At 47.7% G+C, this 26,750-nt stretch overlaps 1 pseudogene; it reads left to right on the top strand.

The window, feature by feature from the left end:
• Positions 1-453: 453 nt before the first annotated feature.
• Positions 454-2,889, top strand: LOC147698310 (protocadherin-8 pseudogene; annotated as a pseudogene).
• The last annotated feature ends 23,861 nt before the right edge of the window (positions 2,890-26,750 follow it).

Here is a 26,750-nt window from a genome sequence, read left to right as displayed (position 1 = left end):
GTGGCGACCAATGAGCTAGAACAACACGTGTATCAATTTCAGCTCCTTAGGTAGTTTGGTTCTGCACATAAACACGGTGCTGATTACACTTCACAGGCGTCCCACTGCGGAGGCCTGAGTGACAGACTCATTTGCTCGGACTGTCGACCATTTGCCTCCAGCAACTGGTTGATTGGCCGGGCATGGACCTCATTAACATATGTCTGTACGGGTGGTGTGTCCCAAGGGGATAAAAGACCACATTCCGATGCAGCCGCCACAACTCTGCCTGCAGGGAGAGAAGTCGCTTTAAGAAGGATTGATGCTGCAATAAGTTACTAAAGTGGCCGGGGTTTCGCTGCGGCACAGAGGAGGCTACTCGTGCTGAAACTTCAGACAAACTTTTAAACGTCCCGCGCTCTGAACACTTTACTTGTCCCGAGAGCCGGCGGCGAAGCTCCAGTTAGAGCAAGGATGGCTTCCAGCCAGGCCTCTCTCTGGAGGGCCATTGTGCCCTTGCTCCTTGCTCTGACCGCCCCCCTGACCCAGGCAGACACCTCCAGGTACTTCACCTTCGAGGAGGACCCGCCGGGCTCCGTGATCGCGGTGCTGTCCGAGGATCTGCTCTTTAACTCTGCGGACAGACCGGACAGCAGCTTCCGCCTGATGAAGCAGTTCAACGCGTCCCTGATCCGCATGCGGGAGAGCGACGGACAGCTCTCCATCGGGGAGCGCATCGACCGGGAGCAGGTCTGCGGGCAGACCCCGCACTGCACCCTGGCCCTGGACGTGGTCAGCTTCTCCCAGGAGCAGTTCCGGCTCGTGCACGTGGAGGTGGAGGTCCGGGACATCAATGACAACGCCCCCCGCTTCCCCAGAGCTGAGATCCCTGTGGAGGTTTCAGAAAGTGCCGCCCTAGGCAGCCGCCTTCCCCTGGACATCGCCATCGACGAGGACGTGGGAACCAACTCTGTGCAGAGTTACCAGATCTCCGTGAACAGCCACTTCAGCCTGGAGGTGCAGACCCGGGCGGACGGGGTGAAGTACGCGGACCTGGTGCTGGTGAAAGAGCTGGACAGGGAGAGCCAGGACACCTTCACCCTGGAGCTGGTGGCCGAGGATGGAGGGAGCCCGGCCCTGTCTGGCACTGCCACCGTCACCGTCCGTGTGCTGGACTTCAATGACCACAGCCCGGTCTTCGAGCACCCCCTGATCACCGTGCAGCTGCAGGAAGACGCCCCATTGGGGTCTCTACTGCTGGCCCTGAGCGCGGCTGACCCTGATGAAGGGGTGAACGGACAGGTGGTCTACGGCTTCAACCCTCAGGTCTCTCCCGAGGTCCGGGAGCTCTTTAAACTGGACTCCAGGACAGGGCGGCTGACTCTGGACGGACAGGTGGACTTTGAAACCAAGCAGACCTATGAGTTCGATGTGCAGGCGCAGGACTTGGGCGCTAATCCGCTCTCTGCCACCTGCAAAATCATCGTGCACGTCACTGATGTCAACGATAACGCGCCCAGCATCACCGTGACCCCCCTGACCTCCATCACCGCCGGGGTGGCGCACATCACCGAGGCCGCCAGCAGGGAGAGCTTCGTGGCCCTGATCAGCACCCTGGACAGAGACTCGGGCCCCAACGGGCAGGTGCACTGCGCCCTCTACGGGCACGAGCACTTCAAGCTGCAGCAGGCCTACGAGGACAGCTACATGATCGTGACCACCGCAGCCCTGGACCGGGAGAAGATCTCCGAATACAACCTCACCATCGTGGCCGAAGACCTGGGCTCCCCGCCCTTCAAAGCCGTCCGCCAGTTCACCATCCGGGTCAGCGACGAGAACGACAACCCGCCCTTCTTTGCTAAAGCCGTCTATGAAGTTTCCGTCCTCGAAAACAACGCCCCGGGCTCCTACATCACCACCGTGGTGGCCAGAGACCCTGACCTGGGGCACAACGGGAAGGTGACCTACACCCTGGTGGACACCGAGGTGATGGGGGCCCCCCTGTTTACTTTAATCACCGTGGACCCGTCCTCGGGGTCCCTGTATGCAGTGAGGCCTTTTGACTACGAAAGCCTGAAGGAGATAGAGGTGGAGATAGAGGCCAGAGACGAGGGGCTGCCACAGCTCTGCAGCCGGGCCCTAATCAGGATCAAGGTTGTGGATCAGAATGACAACCCGCCCTTCATCACCTTCCCCCCGCTGAGGAACGACTCTGCCGACATCCTGCTGCCCCTCAGCGCCCCGCCGCACTATCGAGTGGTGCAGCTCAAAGCGGCGGATGAGGACGAAGGAGTGAACTCCGAGCTATTCTTCGCAATCCTGGATGACCACCAGGCCATATTTGCTATCAACAAAATGTCAGGAGAACTGTATATGAAAAGTCGCCTGGGCGCCTTTAGAATTGCAGACACTTTATCTGTTGCCGTTGCTGTTTCTGACAGGGGAACGCCACCTATGTCCTCTGTCGTGTATCTCAACTTAATTATTTCGGACACAGCGCCATCTAGCGACCAGCTCGTGACCCTCCACTCTACAGCCGTGATACTAGACACATCGATTCTTTCCATTACTTTGTTGGCCGGGGGCTGCCTATTGCTTTTTGTCGCTATAATCTCCGTTGCCACAAAGTGCAAGAAAAACAAAAAACATATTTCACGGCGCAAGGAAGACAATTTGCTTATCACCACTACTCATCCAGAAGTCGACTGCTCCAAAGACAATGATGCCCTTTCAGAGAGGATTCACCTTTCAATCAACACCGAGTCTGAGTGCAGCGACGACTTGCCCTGTTCAGGTGACAGCGGGGAGTCCGGGAGTCTTTACACAGCGCGTGACAATGACAGTGGCGCAGACGTGAAGGTAAGACCCGTGAACGTATTAATACTGCCTGTTTCTCCTTCTTCCTTCTAGAGTCAGGATATCTGCCACCTACAGAGACCCATACTTACTGTCATGTCCTGCCAGTTCCTTACCTTCGGAGGCGCAGTATCACACTTAACCGACTGTGGTACGGTAATTGGAAAACACCGACACATAAAAGCCATCGTGCTCTACGCACCCCTGTAGGAAGGTACCTCCTGACTATGGTTGCCCCCAACTTTTTGCCCTGTGTTTTAGCTGGTTTTGGACATAGTCGACCTGGGACCCTGCCAATCAGGACCCCAGGCCTACTGCTCTCTCTTTAAAATGGATTCCATGTACCCTAGGTGCATTTCCAATTGGTACTGGGCCACCCTATCAGACCCTGTCACTCAGGGCATGGGTGTACCCAGGGCTACCAGGGGCTGCAGCATGTATTATGCCACCCCTGGCTGGCCTCCTAAATTTGACACAACTGGCTGCATGACAGCTGGGGCAAAGTCGTGTAATCACCCTTTGCTGTAGGTGTAGTATACCTATACCTAACCCTAAAATGGACACACAGATTCCTATCAGTCACTCCTATGGCAGGCCTTGACAATCCTGAAGGCAGAGTGCTTGGAATCGTGTGAGATGGTGCTCTGGCATGAGCTGAGCCTGTCTGCAGCTTGCGGAATCAAGTCCTAATAGCTGTTCCATGATATCGCATACCATATACTCTTAAGTGCATTATAATCCTCGCGGTTAAATGCTATCTTTGGTATTGCTTTATCAAAACATGTCGAGTAAGGTGTCATACGAATTGGAATACTAACCCCTCGCCAATTCTGGCGACGGGGTTAGCATTCCACCCTTCTAGAGGGACACGACATGTATGTAACTGTGAACCCCGGTTAAAGTTAACTGAAGCCTCAGCTCCACAAAATGGATGCTGCCACCACAGACACGAGTCTGACCCCCTGCAGCTGGGAGTCCTTCCAGCGAGGGGAGCCTGGACAAAGGGTTTCCTGTCAGGGGCGGTGCTAGCACCGTCCCAGACATGGTTTTGTGTATCCTGGGTAGGCAGGGCTTTACAGGAAGGTGACTGCTGAGTGGCACCCCGGTGCTCACTACGCATAGGCCGGTCTGAACCAGTTCCAGGGGCACACCAGCCCCTGGCCTGGGGAAGTCCGGCATGGCTGAGGGGTGTAACCACCCCCCACCTAGTCCCACCCATAGGCCGGACCTAGTCACCGGGTCAGCCCCCTTTTTTAGTATAAAGATGGGAGCGGGCCCCCTGTTAAAATTAGATCATCTTTGGAATCAAGATACCACTTTCTTCGAAAGGACTTCACGATTTCTTCTTCAAGATTCTCCCTTGTGGCTAAGGAGTAGTCACCCTGCATCCGCAGGCACCATCCTAAAGAACACTGCGGTCTGCTGCAAGTCCTTCATCACGAATCCGACGACCCAGCTCGACGAGACCCGGCTTCCCTGGCCCCTCTGACCTCTACTCACCTCTACAGCCCAGCTGAGAACCGTGAGTGCGACGAGACCTCAAGGGACCGACGATCGCCAAGACTGCACGACATCTTTACTGCAAGCCCACCGTGTCCTCCACTGGTGAGTGCTTTGGGGTCCGAGAAGCCCCGACCCTGCGCAGCTCCAGCACCCAAGATCAGCCCCCCTGCATCTCCACGATCTGCGTGGGGCCCTTCTGCTGTTTGCTGTGCACCGCGTTGTTTGGCTACTAGCCGGCTGGCTTGTGGCCCTCTGAACGACGCCCAACGACTTCACGACTGCTGGTCTGGTTGCTCCAGGCTGGCCTTTGCTTCCTTCTTCAAGAGAGGCACCCCGGACCCTCCTGGTCCACTCCAGACGCCATTTTAGGTCCACCGCGTGGGCTTGAATTTGCCAAGGCTTTGTTGCCCAATCCTGGGTCCAGCGACGCCGACAGCTTCTATCTTCGTGGGACAGCTCGATCCTCCATCCTGGTCGCCGACAACGCCTCCTGGTCCGTGAGATCTTCGAGTCAAGCGTCACCCACTCACCTAGTCGAGGTGGCTACCATCCGGTGCCCTCCTGGTGCCCACTGACTACTGGCTAGTAGTCTCGAACTTGGTCCCCTCTGCTTTCAGGTGTCATCTATCTTCAAGATCCAGGCTTGGATCCGACTGAACTTTCTTCACTGGTCACCGGCCAGCATCTTTTCTTCCGGCTCCTGGTCCGTCTACGAGGATTCCCGACGTCTTTTCAGACCTATGCAGCTGCAGCCCCTGGGCTAGGTAACTTCGGCATTTCGGTGCCCCAGCATAGCCTCACTATCCAAGGGTCAGAATCTACTTTCGTTTTCTCCCTACCAGGTCGGGTTCGCCCGAGAACACTAACTTTCTAATTCCTAGCTACCATAGACTTTTGTCCCGCATCTCGCGTGAGAGTGCACACACTGCACCCGAGTCCCCTAGGCCTCCTAGACATAATCTAACGATTCCCTAGTCAAGTCCTAGCGATTCCAAAAGCTATTAGTACTGTACTTACCTGCTAGGAATTTCGCATTCCACTTTCAGAGTATATGGTTTTCCGTGCCCCTCGGGCATTTGTATATACTGTGCTAACTTAAGTATTTTTGTAAGAGTTTTGGTTTGTGCTTAGTACCCTGTCCTCATAAAGAGTACAGGGCTGTTGTGATCTTTAAATAAATAACTGTTTATTTTCATAACACTTGTGTGGTGTCCTTTCACTTGGTATTCAAGGGGTATATGTGTGGTAAGCAGCTGGCTTAGCGCGCCCTCTCGAGTCTTTAGCCTTAGACTGCTCGTATCCACGCTACTAGGATAGCTGGTCTATAAGGTTGACTTACAACCAATCATCAATAAGGGTTGCTGGACTGATACATAGTGTTCACTAGAATAGTGAGCACTGCATATCAGGCCACCTTCTCACATTGGTGAGCAGCGGTTGGGATTTGAGCTTGCTGTTGTTTTACCACACGTATCCTAAGAATATCTTGTTGAAAGATCACATAAGTACTGTTAGTACATATAACTAAAGCTTAGAATACTCTGAGTTCTACTGAACCAGCTGTTGTAGCTCCTCAAGGCTTAGCACACCTTGGCTGCAACTCTAGCAAGGGACCAGTAGGTAACACATAGTGTAGGTAGGTGCATCACTTACACCACACTAGAAGCAGTATGTCGGTCACAGGAGGAAACACTGAGTCTCCCCTTGTGTCAGTTGACCCTCCACAGGTCATCCCTTCAAAATATACTGCTCTTAGCTTCCATGAGATGAGACAAGTGTGTACTCTCAGGAAACTAAAACAGGGGTCTAACCCCACCACTTCCTTTCTGATTGGTCTCTTAGAGGCCTATGATGCCAGTAGGGCTGGTAACCCAGACCCTTCTAATCCAGAAGGAAGTATGCCCTCCTTACAGGGTCCCTTTGATATCCATCCCCTCCATGAGGCAGATGATGCTGAGGAGGAGGATGAGTTGTCTGGGGATGAGGCAGATAAGGGACAGCTAGAAGTCAGTAGACTAAGCAGGTCCAACTTAAGCAGACATGAGCTTGGTACTGGGGGACTCCTGGGCCCACTCTCAGGTCAGCTTAACATTGGGAATGGACGAGTTAGGTCTCTATCAAGAGGCTCTAGCAGATCCTTTCGAACCAATGGCTCTCTCAACTCTTCTCACAGAGGAATGTCTTCCCCTAAGAGGAGAGTGTATGAAGCTGAAGAAAGGGCAGTCAAACTGAGGATTGAAAGGGAAGAACTTGCCCTGGCCAAAGAGAGACTTGCCCTTGCTAGAGAGCAAGAATTATGTGGGCTAGTTCCCACTGGTGGCAGCAATAAACCTAGCAATAGGGAAAGGAGTTTTGATACAAAGCACCTGAATAAGATAGTGCCCCCCTTTAAAGAAGGGGATGACATCCACAAATGGATTACTGCTTTGGAGAGAGCCTGCACTGTGCAGGGTGTTCCCCAAAGTAAGTGGGCAGCTATCTTGTGGCTCTCCTTTGATGGTAAAGGTAGAGATAAGCTCCTCACCACAAGGGTGGAGGATGCTAACAATTACCAAGTCTTGAAAAATGTACTGGTTGATGGGTTTGGTTTAACCACTGAACAATACAGGATGCTGTTCAGAGACACCCAGAAAACTCAGTCTCAAGATTGGACTGACTTTGTTGATTGTGCCACTAAGGCTTTTGAAGGCTGGCTACTGGGTAGTAAGGTTACTGATTTTAAAGGATTGTATAATCTAATTATGAGGGAGCAAATCTTAAATAATTGTCAGAACCAGTTATTACATCAGCACCTGGTAGACTCTGATCTGACCTCTCCACAGGAATTGGGTAAGAGGGCAGACAAATGGGTCAGAACCAGGGTTAGGCCTAAAAACCAGGGTGGTGACCAGAAAAAGGAATCAACCAAGCCTCAAGAGAAGGGTGGGGATAAATCCTCAGAGAAGACTTCCCAAGGGCCCCAAAACTCCAACAAGGGTGGTGGGTCCCAGAACACTCCTTCAGAACAAAAGAAACCTTATTGCCATACCTGTAAACAGGTGGGTCATTACAAAAGTGATGTCAGTTGCCCTAAAAATGGTAATAAGGGAAACATACCCCCAGGTAATACTCCTAAACCTCCTGTTACCACTAGTGGTAATCCCCCAGGTGGTGGGAGTGCCCCCAAGAATGTGGTGGGCATTACTTTGGGCAATCAGGAGGACTATGGCCTAGCCAGGTTCCCTGACCACACTCTTGTCTGTGAGACTGGCATGGGGTTTGCCAACTTCACTACTGGACCCCACATTTTGGGAAAGTATAGACAAGAAGTTTTAGTGAATGGTCGGAAAGTTGAGGCATTCAGAGACACAGGGGCCAGCCTCACCATGGTGAGTGACCATCTGGTCCCCTCTGCTCAACTGACCCCTGGTTTTACTTATCAGGTGACAGACATTCATGGAGTGAAGAGAAGGCATCCCATGGCAGTAGTCAAGCTCAGTTGGGGTAATGTCACAGGGCCCATGAGAGTGGCAGTGACAGATAACCTACCTGTAGATTGCTTACTGGGGAATGACCTGGAACTCTCAGCATGGGCTGAGGTGGAACAAGAAACTCATTCCAGAATGATAGGCCTATCCAGACAGGTTAGTGGGGCAGTAATAGCTACAGCCCCAGTCCAAGCACCATTCCTCCCTGAAAAGGTTGGAAGGGCAGTGGTAGCCACTGCCCAGGCTCAGACAGACTTTCCAGAACAGGATAGGAGGGCTGTGACAGTCACAGCCCAAACACAAACTGAGTGCCCTCCTGAAAAGGTTGGCAAGGTTGAAATGGTCTCAGCCTCTACTCAGACAGATAGTGAGGTTGTGAAGCCTGAAACAATGGATCACTCCACTCAAACAGAGAGCATTGAGGAGGAAGGAGAGTCTTCCCCCTCCCAGACACTAGGTGAGAGCCAGCCTCCTCAGGGAACTGACTCTACCTCTGTTGAAGGAACTGCCCCAGAGGTAGTCAGGCCTAGCCTGGCAGAGCCCCTGATGGCAGTGGACCCTTCACAGGTGGGACCCAGTCTGGAGCAGGTAACCTGCACCTCTCTACCCTGCCTCAGTCAGCCCAGGGCTGAAGAGACCAGGGAGGCCAGTGGTGGACCCCAAAGGGCCCCCTGTCCAAAAGAACCCCTTAATCAGCAGATTAGGATCACTGAAGCTGGTAAACCTAGCCAAGTGAAAATAGAGCAGACTCCTGAGGGATCCCCCTTAAAAGTAGTTAGGGAACTCCCACAGCTGGACACTGTTGGGCACAGCCAAACATGGGGCCTAAAAACCCCAGACCTGACCTGTCCCTCCAGTAAGCCAAACAGAGGGACTCAGCCTCCAGCTTTAGGTAGCCAGAGGCTGACCCTGAGAGCTCAGTGCATCTCAGCTAAAGAAAGAAAGGCACATATGATGGATGGTGATTGGAGGAAGTTGAGCCCAAAGGTAGAGGAGCCTCACTTCAGTACTCCATCCCAGCATCAGCCTTTTACTTTCCCAAGACACACCAGAGACAGAGATTCCCTATGGTGGAGACCCTCAGATACCCTTAGGGTGAGGGGTTGCCTAGTGGACCATGACACAGGGGGAAACCAAGCCAGAGCTGGTACTTCCTTATATGGCCACTTAGGTAATAGAGGCTTACCTGGACAAGGATAGCCTTATCTCCTTTCGTTTGGGGGGGGGTTGTGTAGGAAGGTACCTCCTGACTATGGTTGCCCCCAACTTTTTGCCCTGTGTTTTAGCTGGTTTTGGACATAGTCGACCTGGGACCCTGCCAATCAGGACCCCAGGCCTACTGCTCTCTCTTTAAAATGGATTCCATGTACCCTAGGTGCATTTCCAATTGGTACTGGGCCACCCTATCAGACCCTGTCACTCAGGGCATGGGTGTACCCAGGGCTACCAGGGGCTGCAGCATGTATTATGCCACCCCTGGCTGGCCTCCTAAATTTGACACAACTGGCTGCATGACAGCTGGGGCAAAGTCGTGTAATCACCCTTTGCTGTAGGTGTAGTATACCTATACCTAACCCTAAAATGGACACACAGATTCCTATCAGTCACTCCTATGGCAGGCCTTGACAATCCTGAAGGCAGAGTGCTTGGAATCGTGTGAGATGGTGCTCTGGCATGAGCTGAGCCTGTCTGCAGCTTGCGGAATCAAGTCCTAATAGCTGTTCCATGATATCGCATACCATATACTCTTAAGTGCATTATAATCCTCGCGGTTAAATGCTATCTTTGGTATTGCTTTATCAAAACATGTCGAGTAAGGTGTCATACGAATTGGAATACTAACCCCTCGCCAATTCTGGCGACGGGGTTAGCATTCCACCCTTCTAGAGGGACACGACATGTATGTAACTGTGAACCCCGGTTAAAGTTAACTGAAGCCTCAGCTCCACAAAATGGATGCTGCCACCACAGACACGAGTCTGACCCCCTGCAGCTGGGAGTCCTTCCAGCGAGGGGAGCCTGGACAAAGGGTTTCCTGTCAGGGGCGGTGCTAGCACCGTCCCAGACATGGTTTTGTGTATCCTGGGTAGGCAGGGCTTTACAGGAAGGTGACTGCTGAGTGGCACCCCGGTGCTCACTACGCATAGGCCGGTCTGAACCAGTTCCAGGGGCACACCAGCCCCTGGCCTGGGGAAGTCCGGCATGGCTGAGGGGTGTAACCACCCCCCACCTAGTCCCACCCATAGGCCGGACCTAGTCACCGGGTCAGCCCCCTTTTTTAGTATAAAGATGGGAGCGGGCCCCCTGTTAAAATTAGATCATCTTTGGAATCAAGATACCACTTTCTTCGAAAGGACTTCACGATTTCTTCTTCAAGATTCTCCCTTGTGGCTAAGGAGTAGTCACCCTGCATCCGCAGGCACCATCCTAAAGAACACTGCGGTCTGCTGCAAGTCCTTCATCACGAATCCGACGACCCAGCTCGACGAGACCCGGCTTCCCTGGCCCCTCTGACCTCTACTCACCTCTACAGCCCAGCTGAGAACCGTGAGTGCGACGAGACCTCAAGGGACCGACGATCGCCAAGACTGCACGACATCTTTACTGCAAGCCCACCGTGTCCTCCACTGGTGAGTGCTTTGGGGTCCGAGAAGCCCCGACCCTGCGCAGCTCCAGCACCCAAGATCAGCCCCCCTGCATCTCCACGATCTGCGTGGGGCCCTTCTGCTGTTTGCTGTGCACCGCGTTGTTTGGCTACTAGCCGGCTGGCTTGTGGCCCTCTGAACGACGCCCAACGACTTCACGACTGCTGGTCTGGTTGCTCCAGGCTGGCCTTTGCTTCCTTCTTCAAGAGAGGCACCCCGGACCCTCCTGGTCCACTCCAGACGCCATTTTAGGTCCACCGCGTGGGCTTGAATTTGCCAAGGCTTTGTTGCCCAATCCTGGGTCCAGCGACGCCGACAGCTTCTATCTTCGTGGGACAGCTCGATCCTCCATCCTGGTCGCCGACAACGCCTCCTGGTCCGTGAGATCTTCGAGTCAAGCGTCACCCACTCACCTAGTCGAGGTGGCTACCATCCGGTGCCCTCCTGGTGCCCACTGACTACTGGCTAGTAGTCTCGAACTTGGTCCCCTCTGCTTTCAGGTGTCATCTATCTTCAAGATCCAGGCTTGGATCCGACTGAACTTTCTTCACTGGTCACCGGCCAGCATCTTTTCTTCCGGCTCCTGGTCCGTCTACGAGGATTCCCGACGTCTTTTCAGACCTATGCAGCTGCAGCCCCTGGGCTAGGTAACTTCGGCATTTCGGTGCCCCAGCATAGCCTCACTATCCAAGGGTCAGAATCTACTTTCGTTTTCTCCCTACCAGGTCGGGTTCGCCCGAGAACACTAACTTTCTAATTCCTAGCTACCATAGACTTTTGTCCCGCATCTCGCGTGAGAGTGCACACACTGCACCCGAGTCCCCTAGGCCTCCTAGACATAATCTAACGATTCCCTAGTCAAGTCCTAGCGATTCCAAAAGCTATTAGTACTGTACTTACCTGCTAGGAATTTCGCATTCCACTTTCAGAGTATATGGTTTTCCGTGCCCCTCGGGCATTTGTATATACTGTGCTAACTTAAGTATTTTTGTAAGAGTTTTGGTTTGTGCTTAGTACCCTGTCCTCATAAAGAGTACAGGGCTGTTGTGATCTTTAAATAAATAACTGTTTATTTTCATAACACTTGTGTGGTGTCCTTTCACTTGGTATTCAAGGGGTATATGTGTGGTAAGCAGCTGGCTTAGCGCGCCCTCTCGAGTCTTTAGCCTTAGACTGCTCGTATCCACGCTACTAGGATAGCTGGTCTATAAGGTTGACTTACAACCAATCATCAATAAGGGTTGCTGGACTGATACATAGTGTTCACTAGAATAGTGAGCACTGCATATCAGGCCACCTTCTCACAACCCCTATAACAGACTGAACACATGGGTGTCGCTTCCAATGGTGCGGCAGGTGCAGTGGCACCGGACCTAGAGGCTTGAGGGTCTAACCAAACTATGATTATTGCAGTACTTTACAATTCAAACAGCAGGCGGGGGAGGGGCTTTCTTCCTTGCACTAGGGCCTATGATACACTGATAAACACTGCTGCTTGGGTACCTGTCGGCTGAAAGCAAATGTTCCTGGAGAGGTCAAACACAACACATATTTATCTACACTAATTCACCACTAATCCTTTTTGGGTTCCAGAGTGGCCCACTGAAAAGTGCTACACGAACTCATCAGGGGTAGCAAGAGCTATATACATGCACACCCTTCCCTCTTTCATCCCCCACTATACTTTTCAATCCAAATAACAGACTAACATGTTCAACATTCAAATTAATTTCATATTTTACTATACTAATTCACCACTAGTCCTTTTTGGGTTCCGAGTAGTGTGCTACTCCCCGAAAACGTGCTTTGATGCCTGGTCAGGGGTAGTATGCGCTATATAAATGCAATTACATTACAATAGAATATGAAACAATATTAACCATAACACTAGACAACAATGCATGGGAGCATATAACACGTGGGTCACTCAGCTTCCTTATTTTGCCACAAACTGTGTTTACCGACAGTATAACTCTCACGAAACACCTCCTTGAGCGCTGCTGTCACACGATCTTTCAAATTAATTTTATTTTACAAGGCACGGACACCCACATATTACATCAGAGCACGCCTGCATAGAACGAACACTCCCGTTCCGAAGTTAAGAGCCCCTCGGCCTTAATGGCTGTGCCGCAGCCCTGTCTTACCGATCAGAGCACATATTGTCATGGGTGGAGTAGGGTGAAAGGGGGGGGGGGATCAGGCCTCACAAGGAGGCAGTCAGTCGCATTCATTGATAAAAGCTTTGAGTGTTTCACTCCATATCCCGTCTCCACCCCTCGACCCTTCGGACTCCACGCAGCACGAGTTTATGACACCTCTTACCATCCATGAAAGCAAGAAGGTCATTAATAGTCCGCAGTTTCAGGCGGTTGGTGACAATCTGATGTTTATTGGTTGTAAGGTGGTGGAAAGGAACAGAAAACGTCTTTGTTATTCACTACGTCTTTACCCTCACACCCCTTAATAAGAATCAGCACATGAAAGGGTCCTTTGAGGGAGCGTGCTGTTGACGCTTTACGAAGGAGACACCGACACAAAGCGCATAGCGCGCTTCCTGTAACCTAAGGGCTGCCATGGGCTCTGTAATGCAGGCCCCGTAGACTTGAAAGTCAAATAGGATTAGGGAGGAATAACTTCCAATCATACAGCGCCCTTTATTCCTCATCACTGTCATCCGCAGGGTACAACCTTTTCCTCAACATCTGATGCTCCCACATTTTCATTAACGTCTCCGAGTCCCTCACGCAGAAGCCCCTACTTTTCCTCCTAGCAAGACTTCAAGTCACCGCCTGACCCAAAAACATTCAAGCACATCTTGGGTTTGTTTCGCGTCAGTAAGTCCTGCAAACATCCCCACCCCATGTCTAGTACGGGTAGGCCCACAGTCCCTCCAGACTCCGCAGTGGATCAGGGGCGACACCATAAAATGGCTGCCTCTGAGACAAGTGCGGGCTGGACCCTACCAGCTGAAACCTGGTGGCTAATTGCAGCTCCCGTGTTTTGTCACCGCGGGGTACTGCGAAAGCATCCATTGGCTGCTGGGGGTCGGAGGTGTTGCGTGGACGACCGGCAGGGGTAGTAGGTCAAGGTATAAATAGATGACTTAGATAACTTACCTATCGTACCTTGATTCCTGGCTGCCCCTGACGACCACCGATGCGCCATGCTTTTCCTGCTTTCAGTCCTGGAGGAGTTCTAGGTTTCCTGCCCACCCATCCCTGTAGCTAGCATCTTGGAGTGGAGTTGTTTGGCAGGGAAGGAGTCATGTTTGGCTATAAAAGTGCGGGGGTATTCACAATGGAATGGGTTGTGAAGCCTTTAGTTCTAACCCAGGCAGTGCTAATACGGTTTCTAGGGAGTGGCTGGGTCGCCCAACACAGATTGTACCTAGCCTTCCAAAGTCCCATCACATGGCCCTGGGGAAGTGATAGGGTGGTGACTGCAACAAGGGGTCAATGTACGGCCCTGATGCCCAGGCCCTTCCCACAATGCGTGCCAGTAGGCATCCTTTCATTGAAGTGGCTCAGGCATGATTGTTTCGAGGGTCCAGATTTTCGGTCGGCCCACACCCTCTATCTTGAAGGAGCAGTTGAGTTTGTCGTATAAAGTATAATTTATGAGGGGAAGCCGCAGGCTGTACCTGGGACCACAAAATAAGTCAATTGAGGTGGTAGACACCACAAGGGCCTGAGGGGTGGTCAACCGTGACTCCTTTGGGAATTCAATTGGATATTACGTGCATGTGATAATACACAACAATGTACACACTGTAAATAATATCAAATTGTTGATTCAATGTTGTATTTTGTGATGTGTGGTAAATACAGCCTGAGAATGGTATCTTCTATAACGCAAGGATGGCAACTGGCTAGCCTCTGGTCATTTCTGTGTGTGATCCTCTCCCAGATAGGAGCAAATAATTCTTGGCTGGTGATCACTCTCACATGTCTCACTATGGTCTCCACCTGTGGTCTTTCTTGTTTCTTCACTTTGTCTTGTCTGCAATTCTACCATAATGCAATCCACAGAATGTTAATACATGTGCCTTGTAGAGTGCAGAAGGAACCTGTCAGGTAAATTTTTTCTTTTAATGCTTGTTTTCTTGTCCACAGGGTTCCACTGCCACTTTGTTCCATTCGGTCTCTCTCTGGAGTGAAGGAAAATCCACCTCAAGGTAACAGCGACCTTCATGCTTTGTTACATGAATTAACAGGGGCATGTTTGATATAATTTGCATTTTGTGTGTATGAATGTTTTGCAAACCAGACAACATTTCTAGCTAGGGTAAACTGAACAAGGTGCATTTTGGGAACCGAGATAATGCACCAAGCTTTTTACAAGACTGCTCCTAAATAGCTGTCCAACAAGCTACATAAATACTGCCCACGTAGAACTTTACGTTCACAGTCTGCCTGGCGTTTATTAATTCCACACACCAAGCGTAAGAAGCTGGTTGGTTCGCTCTGCTTGTTTTGGCACTCCAGCACTGGAAGGAGCTTCCCCTCCAACTCAGATGCATTCCAGACAAAACCATTTTTCCGGAAGCAATTAAAAACATATCTGGCCAAATTATAGGGTGGATGATGTCCTTTTCTATGTGTGTGTATATATATATATATATATATATATATATATAGTATACATTTTAAATTTATGTTCAAGGTGTGTAGATGTTCACAAACGTAAATCTCTACTTTTCTATATGCACTTACCTCTCAGTATTTTGGTCCTTGACATTTAGGCCCTGTAATGTTGCACCCAGGATGTTTTTGCCCTCGATGTTCTATCATACAATCTTAAGAGCAAAGCTGTGTACAAATTATTGACCCTGGTATCTAAAATAGTACACGATCGAGTCCTTATCTATCCATCCAACGCTCTAGTCTGTTACACGGAAATCTGGAACATAACATCTACCAATGTCAACCTTTTTAGCCACACCAGGGCTACCTTGTACCATTTCCAGGCTCTCAGCTTTCTTTGTCCTAAAATGCCTGCTCTTCAGCTCTCTCGCCTGACCATCATGCCAGAGTTCACACCATTAAAAAGACGTCTGCTAGCATTGCAAAGTCAAACACTGCCCAATCTGATGTAAACACGTGCAATACAATCTTTGTTAGTTTAGGTATTAATAAGGCACTGCAGTAGAAATGTGCTTGACTTCATCAGTCTAAATCATACAACAGTGCATTTAAAGGGAGGGGTGTGGTGCAGCAGCAGGAGCTGCTGCCTCCGGAGCTCAGCGCTCACGGTTCGATCACTGCCTGCAGCTCAGTTCTGCATCATGTGACTCTTGGCAGTAGCTCACTTAATCACCCCGGCGGCCCTCAGCACCTTGAAACCCTTAGGGGGGTGACATGTTCATGCTTTACAAATAGGAATTTAAAGAAACATAACATGTGAACAGTGTGAACCTGTGACTAAGGTGGGTCAGCCACCTTACATAAGGTGATTAGATCTTAAGAACCAAAAAAAACGGGACATTTTGCAAAAATAGAAGAAGGACTACAATTTTACATCAACAGTGGGACGCAGAATGACAGCTCTCATCAACATAGGAACACAGAAGAGGCACTAAGAAACGAAATAAAATGTAATTCCTAAAACCAACATTGTACCTGTTAATTAAATTATTCACTTACAACTAGCTGCTAACTAGCACAGCTTTAGAACACCTAAACGTTACCTCTCCCTGTTCTCATTTGGTCCCCTCTAAAAAAAACAGGACATGATGAACCACAGCTGTCGAAATCTGTCTGGACAGCTGGTGGAATACAATATAGTGACTGTACCGGCAAATCCGGGACGCCTGGTCATCCTACCTTACACTACTCACGTAGAATGATAGTGCTACGTAATATGTTTTTGATTGAAATGTTGCACCTGCCTGTTTCCAAAGGCACATAGCAGTGCAGACCTGTCAAGTGCCTGCCCCGTCTTTCCCAGGGGGAGGGTCAAAATTAAAGTGATTTATCGAAGAAAGCGTCTCCCCACGAGTTCTGTGGACTGCATGAAAAAGGTGCGGATGCCAGTACTTTCGTTTGTTTTGGCCGTTATTGTAGCCGCGCGCATCTATTTCGGTCGCACCACAGCTGTGCCGCTTTCTAATTGCATTGAGGGCACCCGCGCCACGTGCTCATCATGTGAGCGTGCCGTGGAGTGCGGCGGTCCCTCAGCTCTGCTCTGGGCCTTTCGCTCCCCGGCCCCAGGGTATAGGCGCGTGATACCGCGTGATAGCAGCCAGGCTCACGGCAGACGTTCTGCTTCACTGTGGGGCTCTGATTATGTGTTTCATACACCTGCGGTCTGTGCTGCACTCTTTTGTCACGTGCTTTAAATATGTGTTTTTGGCATAGAGCAAGTACCAGTGCACCACCTAGGGTGTTGGAAGAAACTAAAACATGACGTTACCACCTTAGAGACAAAAAACATTACCTGTTTGAAACATATAGCGCTATAGAAGTGTAAATATCAGCGGATATGTTTCATTCAGTGCTTAATTTGCACACAAAAAACTAGGTGCCAGGGCTTGTCAGGAGGCCACTGCACCTTGTTCCAAATATTGCCAATGACAGTAACAACACTCGTACTAACATTCACACTCCTACAAGTGTGACAATTCAGACGATTTAAGGCCCCCAAAGCTATAAGAATGGATTGGGAGGCAGGTAATTAAAAAAAATATGTGTATTGAGTTAATAATTAACTGTTGTTGTGGTCATCTCTAAGTTAGCCAGACTGTGCTCCGTGTGGCAGACTGTCACATGCCCTGGTGCTGAAAATTAAGTGTTGGTGCTGAGCACCGGAAACCACTGGCTCAAATTAAGCACTGGCAGGGCATTACGTGAAACATTATAGACATTAAGAACTGCATGGGTGTGGAGGGCAGGTTGGTTCCATTAGTGCAGCAGGTGCAGTGGCACTGGAACCCAGAGGCCCACTGAACCCTGATTATTAATGTATTTGTATTTTGCATGTTAAATTGCGTCCAGGAGGCCAATTTCCTCCCTTTACTAGGCCTATGATACATTTGCTACAGTGGAATAAAGTCGCCTTGTGAGACCCTTACAAAGAGGCTGCACTCCCTTCCTGTCACACTCCTTGATCGTCATCACCAAGACACTCACATACAGACCTGCTGCCCTGCAACTCTTGAACCCTCCCTCAAGCAGCACCTCCATCTCTGACTTCATGCTCTGCCCCTGCATGTCCTTTCTCCCCCCTCTCTGACCCTGCTGCTCTCACTCTATTATAAAAGAAAGTGGGTAGTTCAGGCATTCTACTCAGGAGTCACCATGTGGTAGAGAGCTGCCAAAAATGTCACCTTCTGTGGTTCTCTTGGCTCCGTAAAGATGAACGAATTCAGCGACCTGTAGGGGAGAGAACAGGGGGTGGTGCCGCAGCTTTACTTACAATTTGACCAATTCTTTGTGGTTTTTGGATACCTGAGGGAGTTTTGGAAAGTGTTGAAGATAGTTCATATCTGCCATTGCACTGATCCATTCAGGCATCCAGATGCCCCTCCCTCGCCTGGGTCTTTGGAGGCACTTTTGATGTTGTGGAAATTGAATAGGGAACCTCTTCCTAGTGCTGCCTTTACTGCAAGATGACACAGTAGCGAATAATAAAAATGTAATTCGCCTACTCATGCTGGCGGATTCCAACGGATTCTGTGCACAACACCTAGATGTATATATGAGCGCTGTCAATATATCGTTTTCATTAATGGGTTGTAAGTGACATTAGATAAAAACAAGAGCAAAGTACGATATGTCCATGATATCACTTTGAACCACAAGGTGGAAAACTCCATGGCATGACAAGTATCCGTATATAGTGTTATGTTGTGTAAACTATCCATATGCAGTTTTATGTTAAGTATGCCCACACAAAATATCTTCTAATGAGATCACTTATGGTGGGGGAGTGAAGGCAATGGAAAGCCATGCAGAACATGGCCTTATGTCCCACAGCTCCTCAAACATGCTGTACATTAACAATTAAATATATCCTGTGTCCTGCCACCCACCACACTTTCTCTCCCTTCTCCTACTCATATATTAAAAAAAGACACCTGGCATTTTACTTCTCCCCTTTCCACTCTAAGCAGTAGGTTGCCTTCTCACTCAAATATATGACCCTCCTCAACCATACTTGATAAAAAGACCTCCCATTCCATCCAATCCCTTCCCACCCAGTCCCATCCCAACCACCGATAAGACTAGCAATGCTATTGGAAGGGGAATCTTGCCAATAGATTTCACATGGCGCTCTTTTGAAAATGGGTAGATGGCTTCTTAACATTTGAGATACCTTATTACCGGTGCATAATTGGTTAAAAAAAAAGCAGTAGAGACACAGAGCTTTCCTTGGAAGCAGCCTTCTACAAGCACTTCAAAATGCTGTGATGTCGAAATCCCAAGGCTGTTTGGTCTTTATTTAACTTCACGCTTCTTTTTTTACACCACTTTAAATTCCCTACCCGCAATGTATCACTCTTGCAGGTTTTTCATCTCTGCTGCCCCCTTTTGTCCTATTTTTCTCATTCTCCTCCTTACACTTTGTTTCTACCCATATCTCTCTTGCTCTGAGAAAAAGAAGATCTTGTCTCCAAAAAATGAGTGCTGGTGCCTACCACTTGAAAACAACAGCGCAAGTTAAGCCCATTTTATTAATCCAGATGAAAAATGGTACCTGATGGAAGAAGGGCCGCATTGTTGGATGCAAGAGACCTAAGTGATCAATTACTTTCCTTCTTTTTGCACAATAATATAAACATTTCCTTCTAATAACTTCATCACGCTGAAGAGATGTAAAGGTAATTTTATTATGACAGCTTACAGCGGGCTCAAGTGCCGTTTCACCGAGCAGGCACCTCTCTCACGTCATGACATTCTATCACTATATAACCTTCCATGAAACATCATTGCTTTCAATATTCCGATCCATGTTGCAGTAAAATAAATAAAAAATCCACTCTAGTTTATGGTATTAATGATGTTCCCATACTCCTCCAGTGTTGATCCAACACTAGAATAGCCTTCTGGCTTATTTGCCCAAATGTAATGGCACTTCCTATGATAAGAATTTATACCAACTCTTTTTATTGCATGTCTCTGTGTTCAGGATCAAAGACTGTCCATCTCCCCACAAACAATAAGGGAAGAGGTCTTGTTCATAGGAGCACAAAAAGAACAATTGATGGACAGAATGTTGCACACAGAGATCTGGGCCTATAAGACCCGTACCCCCAGGTGACTCCCGGCCCGCCCCGTCTGAACCCACAAATAATACTTTATGACCAGAGCTGTGGGTAAAAGAGTCCTTGTTTATTACAAACCATCACACAAACATGAGAATGTATAATTAATACAATTCCATACGATATGGATTTATCAAATTCTATCTATATGATATTTACAGTTAAATTGGTCATAAATTCATCAGCATGTCCGACAGAACTCAATTTAAATACACAAATAAATTGTCTATTGCTCCAGCACTAAGGGGCCTTCTGGCTCGTGTCCCCCAACCAACTGAGAACCACGAAAGGTGCAATTCCCCTGCTCACGGGGCTGGCACCGTAAGGAGAAGAGGACGAGGGCCTGGGCAAAATGCCTTAAATAGGCCCCTGCCCTCTTCTCCCCCCTCGTTGCCTGTCCGACCGGAAGTGAAGTCACGACATTGCCCCGGAAGTAATTCTTGCTTAGTCACGCCCAATCCCTCGATGAGGAGTCGTGAGGGTGTGGCCGGGTTTCCGGGGGGCTCTGTCCTAATGGCCTGCTTCCTTATAGAACTCTCTTTTCCAAATCCATTGTTTTTTAGCTATTCATGCCATTTCCGTTCAGAAACCAGCCATATACAAATCAGTCGCGACCCTGTTCCCCATGGGAACATTTCAGCCCGAACCACCAGGCCAGGTCCTTCCTAGCCTGCAAACAAACGCCTTGGAACTGGTTTCAGGGCATCACCCCTCATCAGCCAGGCTTGCTTGACTCCAGTGGCATGTTTGTTTTGCTCTGCATTCTTTCCATCATCTGTGTGTCTTTTGCTTTCCCGCATAAGTGCGCTGGGTATGCCCAGATGTGGGTCCCGGGCTCACTGTGTCACTGGATTCAAGCTAGCCTGGTTGATGCCCCGAAACCGATCCCAGGATACTTGGATCCGTTAGGAGGACATGGCTTGGCAGTTCGGACTGGACTGTTCCCATGAGGCACAGAGTCAAGACTGATTTGCATATGGCTGGTTCTAAACTGGGGTGGCATGTGAGCAAAATAACAATGGATTTAACCCATATCTATAGATTGGGGTTGAATGTCTGAATTTCTCTGCATTACGTCCATCATCTGTGTGTCTTTTGCTTGATCGTACGTGCAACCTGGTAAAATTATGCGTCAAATTATTACATTAAAAACATTCTACACATTTTAAGCGAGTGAACACTTTCCAAAATACAAATTGATAGACAATAAGCCTTAAGCAGAGTAGCCTGGGATTATTACAGCGTCCCAGAAAACCACAAAAACGTTTGCAATTGTCATTGATAGTCATTGGTCCGCCCAAGGCATCAGAGAGCCTCAGTTGGCTGTGGCCTACTGCAGCTTCTCTTGGAGGGGCACAGGAAATTGCATTACTCCTGCTCTGAGGAATGGCGGTGCTCAAGTGATTGTTTTCATTTTCTCCCAGCGGTCACCTCGATCAGTTCAGTGCGAAGGACAGCGGGAGAGGCGACAGCGACTTCAATGACAGCGACTCAGACCTGAATGCAGAGGGGCTGAAGAGGCTGCCCGAGGAGACCTTCAGACAGCAATCTGGTAGGCGTGGGGGGGGGGGGGGGGGGGGCTCACCCATTATGGTTTCTGAAAAGGAGGTGATCAATAGATTTACACCTTTTAATACATACACCCTAACAATATGGGCACAACTCCCTGTAGGTACATCACAATGCCACTGCCCTTCTTTAGAGTTGCTAGGGGATGCAATAAATGTCGCATTCTGTTTATTAATAGTAATGCAATTTTTAATCAATAATTAAATATCAGGAAAACCCTTGAGCACTGCTACCAGCAAATACTTGTTGGTAAGGTAACTACTCTGATCACAACTGTGAGTAGGCTGCAATAAATACCATTGCTGCATTTTATATCCATTGCAAGTGCGGACAAGCCTAAATCAGGTGTAAGACTGTGTCTCAATACTACGGCAATATAATTGCTCCATTGACCCATTGCCTCAAATTTAGCAGTGAGCAGCAAATGAAGGTCTAGCCTCTAGTGTCTTAGGCATGCACATTCTTGACTGTGTTCTGAAACAATCCAATATACTGCAATATGTGTACGGCTGGTACTATAAGGGTACCCTTACCAATAGATAAGATATACACAGCAGGGGCCTTCGTGCACGCTGTTTTCAGAGACTTGTCAAGTCACAGCAGAATGTTAATAGAGCTGCATATTAGTACAGTGGGTAGCATGCCCATTCTCCCACAAGATTCATACATAGAAGAAATTGTTTTAGTAGCTTCTAAAGGACCATCCATTCGCTACACAAATACCTAGTGCTGTGGCCCACATGCATCAAGCATTTTTGGAGTCGCAAACGGTGCGATTCCTTAAAATCGGCCGTTTGCGATTCCAAAAGTGCTGTTTGGGATGCATCATGCTATTTTAGAAATCACAACTTTTTTGCGATTTCTAAAATTGCGATAGCATATAAGAAATCGCAATTTTGCGATTTATTAAATGCTATGCATCATTTCCAAAAAATGTGCGATTTTTTAAATTGGAAGTGCAAATTACCACGAAGTTCAACCTCGTGGTAATTTGCGAAATTGTTTAAAAATGCACAAAAATGCATTTTTTAAACTGTTAAGTTACAGACACACATGTCCTTAGGACATGTGTGTATGTAACTTCTACTGAAAAGTACATTTCATGGGTGCAGGGGGGGGTCATTTAGACCCCCCTCTCCACCCTTGAAATGGATTGATGAATTGCGATTTCAAATTGCGAATTCGCAATTCCCATTCATTCCTATGGGCATTTTGGCCCATAGGAATGAATGGGAATTGCGAATTCGCAATTTGAAAATCGCATTTTTTATGCGATTCGGTAAAAATAGCGATTTTTACCGAATAGCATAAAAAATGAAAAAATAATCATGCATAGGCTTTTGCGATTTCTAAATTGCGAATCGCTATTTTTCGCAATTTAGAAATCGCAAAAGCCGATATTGATGCATGTGGGCCTGTGTGTTTTCAGATTCCCACACTTTAAAGTAACCACAGTATTGGCAAACAGAGGACAGGAGTAAACTGGTAAGACTTGACCTGTGCTAGTCTTGACATGTCTGTCTTTGTTTCTTCCTTTTTATTTGGAACATTCTCCCCTTAGTGGATGGAATGTTCTAATAGCCTTACATCTCTTCTACCTCAGACCCTCGTCTGCAATTCAGCCTATAACTTAAGCTCAGGGCCTTTAACAACTGATATAGCCCTCGGCAGCAGGCTATATTCGTGGATCACACTCAGGGGCTCATTTACAAAAAAGCCACGCAGTGTAGCTCAGCAAGTCACCTTGTTGTGCTGCACTGTGTGACAGGGAAAAGGCCGGAATGCACCATATTTATGGCAAAATGGAGCATTCCAGTCCTTTCCCTTGTGCTGGCGCCCTTTTGGCAGCCGAGCACCAATACAGGCACCCGTAAACATGGAACAAGGATGCCTGTGCTGCATACAGGGTTGTTTTTGTGCAGGAAAGGGCATCTTCCTGCATAAAAAGCATCCTTGGAGGCATATTCCTCTTTCGATGTGCGCTGCAGAATGCAGCACGCTAGAAAGAGGATGAAACAAGAAGAAATAAAGATATTTCTCCTCGTTACGCCTCCCCTGGGAAGATGCATGATTTTGGCACATTCCCAGGTTTACAAGTTCTTGTAAATCTGGGAATGTGTCAAAATCCAGGGGAATTGCTTGGGAACACCCATGCAACGCCCATGCAATGCCTTCCCTGGGCAGAGTAATGCAACGCAGTAATTTGCGCTGCATTGCAGATTTTTGAAGCTACTCAAAATGGCTTTGTGTGTCTTCCATAATCTGACCTAGAGGTTTGCATCACCCATGTATCATGTTGTGGGGTGCAAATAAATGAGACCCCCAGATTCTTTTCTGCAGTGAGTTTTTCTTGATTTGAATTGCAAGTTTATTCAGTTGTTTATGTTTTATTACTGCTAGCCTTTTTGTGATGAGGTAGTGGCATCAAAGCGATTTACTATTGCATTACCTTACTAAGTTTTTGTGCGTCTCTTGGCTTAGCTTTTTAGCCCTCTACCTTGTAGTTTTATGGCAGAAGTAGGGCACACTTTTGAGACTGTCTGCATCCACTGCATTAAGGCATAATCCTTTCTCACTCCCATGAAGCATAAAAGTTGAGGAGTGCAAGGACCTGATTGTATAATAAAGCTGAGAATGTATTGCTACTCTTAAAAAGCACATTTGACGAGGCCAGTCTCCCCCCAAAATTTCTTACTATTAGGACAGTGTTTGGGGCATTTTACCTGTTTGTATAGTATCTGTAGCTGGTGCGATTTGGTAGCAGTGCAACAAACCACCATATAATAATTGCTGTTATACTTGCTTCCGCTGACCGTGTTATGTTCATGTAGCATGATCACTACATGGACATATTGATCATCTATAAAGCACGCTCTCATTGTTAGAGATTCATTTCTTAGCTACAGGATAATGTCCATTCTCAGCACTCTCTATCACTCCTGCCTATGCATCAATATTAAAAATTGCCTCGGTGCTTGTTCCATAAATAACATCCTTCTTGTTCTCCTGTCTCTTCCAGGTGGTCTAGTGCATGAGGAAAGAAGGGTGTACAATCACACAGGTAGTCTATGCAGATACCCACCTACCCAGTTACAGAGAGGCCACTGCTCCTCAGCTCAGTACCAGAATGTACACATGCGTACGTACTCTTATGCTCCAGTCTACCAGCACCACCATCAAATCCAGGAGAAAGGCTGCCACGTGCCGCATCAGAACCTGCGAGATTCTTACCATGTTCAGATCGCGCGGAGCGTGAGACTCAACAGTGCGTACGAAAGAGTGCTAGTGAGCCCAGCGCCTTCCATACCACCAACAACATTACCAAGAGGGCGCCAAGAATTACAGCACTCCTCACAGACTCTTGAATCCACCCTAAACTTGAACACTTCAGTAATAGCTACATCTTTATAAGAAGGAGTTCTAATACCAGTAAACATGTCACTTGACTGCACTATGGCATGTTTATCAAGCTGCTGTTGTGACTTACTGACGCAGGTGAAAAAATAACAAGTTGAGAGAATGTGTGGCGAATTGAGGCCACTACATAAAATCATTGTCTTCCATTGCACCGCAAAACACTTCTTGTATATTATGTACATATATGTGCTCAAAGAAAGACTAAAATGTAAACTATAGATCAAATTCTTGCTAAATTTGTGGAAGGTGAAGATGCATTGCTGTATTCACATCTAGCTGCTGATGTATATATTTTTTTGAATGTACATTTTCATATAAATATACTTTTTTATGTTACATTTTTTAATAAAATGTTTATTTTTTAATGCTGGCTGGAGCGGTGGTCATTTTATTTCTGGCGCAAATTGAACAAGACCCGCCTTATCAGACTGCAGTCTTTTTCACCTGATATACATTCCTTCATTACACATGTCTGCTTTTGTGCATGCACCATCTGCTCCACCGCTCTTCACGCAATATCATCGTTGCAGACATGAATATCTTAAAAGGTCTACTCTGTGCATCCAAAATGATCTTATTTACTAACTTTAGCCAGGATTTGTTAGCTGAATGGAATAACAAAACCCCTACAAGGCTCAATGTTAAACCCCATGGTCACAGGTTTGAGCCTTAGCAGCATATTTCAACCATTAAAATGGGCGCCATCTTGCAGTGTACATTTCATCATACAACTGAAATGAAGACACAATAGTCAATTTCTGTCGGGTCAAACCCATCATTACCATACAATGGAAATAGTCATAGAATTAATTTAAAATACATAAACAAAAATAATATTTGTGTAATCACTAGTGTCTGAAATCAATTGTTATTCCATGGTCCCCTTAATGGCCTGAGTTGGGAAATGGGAGTAGCATTATGAGTCAAATACAAATAAGCACAAATGTTCAAAGGATGATGCTCCATCATCCTCTGTCACATGCACAAGTGTAATATCTTCACCTTATATCAATAACAAACTTCTATATTTGTGCTATTCATGTTCAAGTAATAAAGCCCAAGTGGGCATACGCTCAATAAAGTAAGACAGGAGAGTGTGGGATCATATCCATATCTAATTTGTGTCTCTCCACCCTTAGTCAAAATGGCAACATTAACCTATAAAGTTGGAACTCACGTCAATCCCAAATGAGGCATATCAAGTAATGTAAAAAACATTACCCACTCCGGTACCCAAAGTGAGAAATATTGGGGCAATCTTAGGCTCTAAACTCTCCTTTATTGAACAGACCAATAAGATTATTTTTCTGTTCAAACCATTGAAGAACATTCTACGCTTCATCCCTTTCAAATAACAGAAAGTGGTCAATATCTCCCTGGTCCTGTTGAGATTAGACTACTGCAATGCTCTTTACTTGGGCAAGCTGCAGGGCTCCCTTAAGAAACTTTAGAGAGTGCAGAATACCACTGCACGCCTCCTCAAGAACATAAGACAGTTCAAGCCAGTCTCAAATCCCCTGGAGGAGCTTCATTAGCTCCAGCTAAAAAAGAGAGTGGCTTTCAAAACTCTGTGCACAACACATAAATCTCTCTAGTATACTGGCCCAGAATACCTAATGAGAACATTCTCTTGGTACTCTCCAAAACTATGCCTTCGTTAAGGAACTTCACAGTATTGTTCCCAAAATTTACAAGGCTTCCTGTGGTGGTAGAAGGCTCATCTACTCCACCTGTCAGCCTGGAATCAGTTAACCTGGCACCTTTGATGCCAGCCAACTCTGACGTTTTTTAGAAAACATCTTAAAACCAGGTTCTTTTTGTTCCCTCTGTGGTTTCCCTGTATTTAGCCATTTTCAGCACAGTTTCTCTTGCAGATGCTAGCGCCAAAATGCCCTGGGGCATATGTCACGCTTTATAAATGTAACATTTCAAATGTTATACAGCACATTCTCAAAGGTGAGTAATTATTCAGAATCATTTGTAAGAAGAGATCGTAACTTCAATTCAATAATCCATCCATCAGACTTGTCCAAGTACCTATGCATCTGT

Source organism: Lissotriton vulgaris, chromosome 8 (assembly GCF_964263255.1).
Source record: "Lissotriton vulgaris chromosome 8, aLisVul1.2, whole genome shotgun sequence".
NCBI lineage: Eukaryota > Metazoa > Chordata > Amphibia > Caudata > Salamandridae > Lissotriton > Lissotriton vulgaris.
Note: the sequence above shows the minus strand (reverse complement) of the source record. Positions and strands in the feature narration are given on the sequence as shown.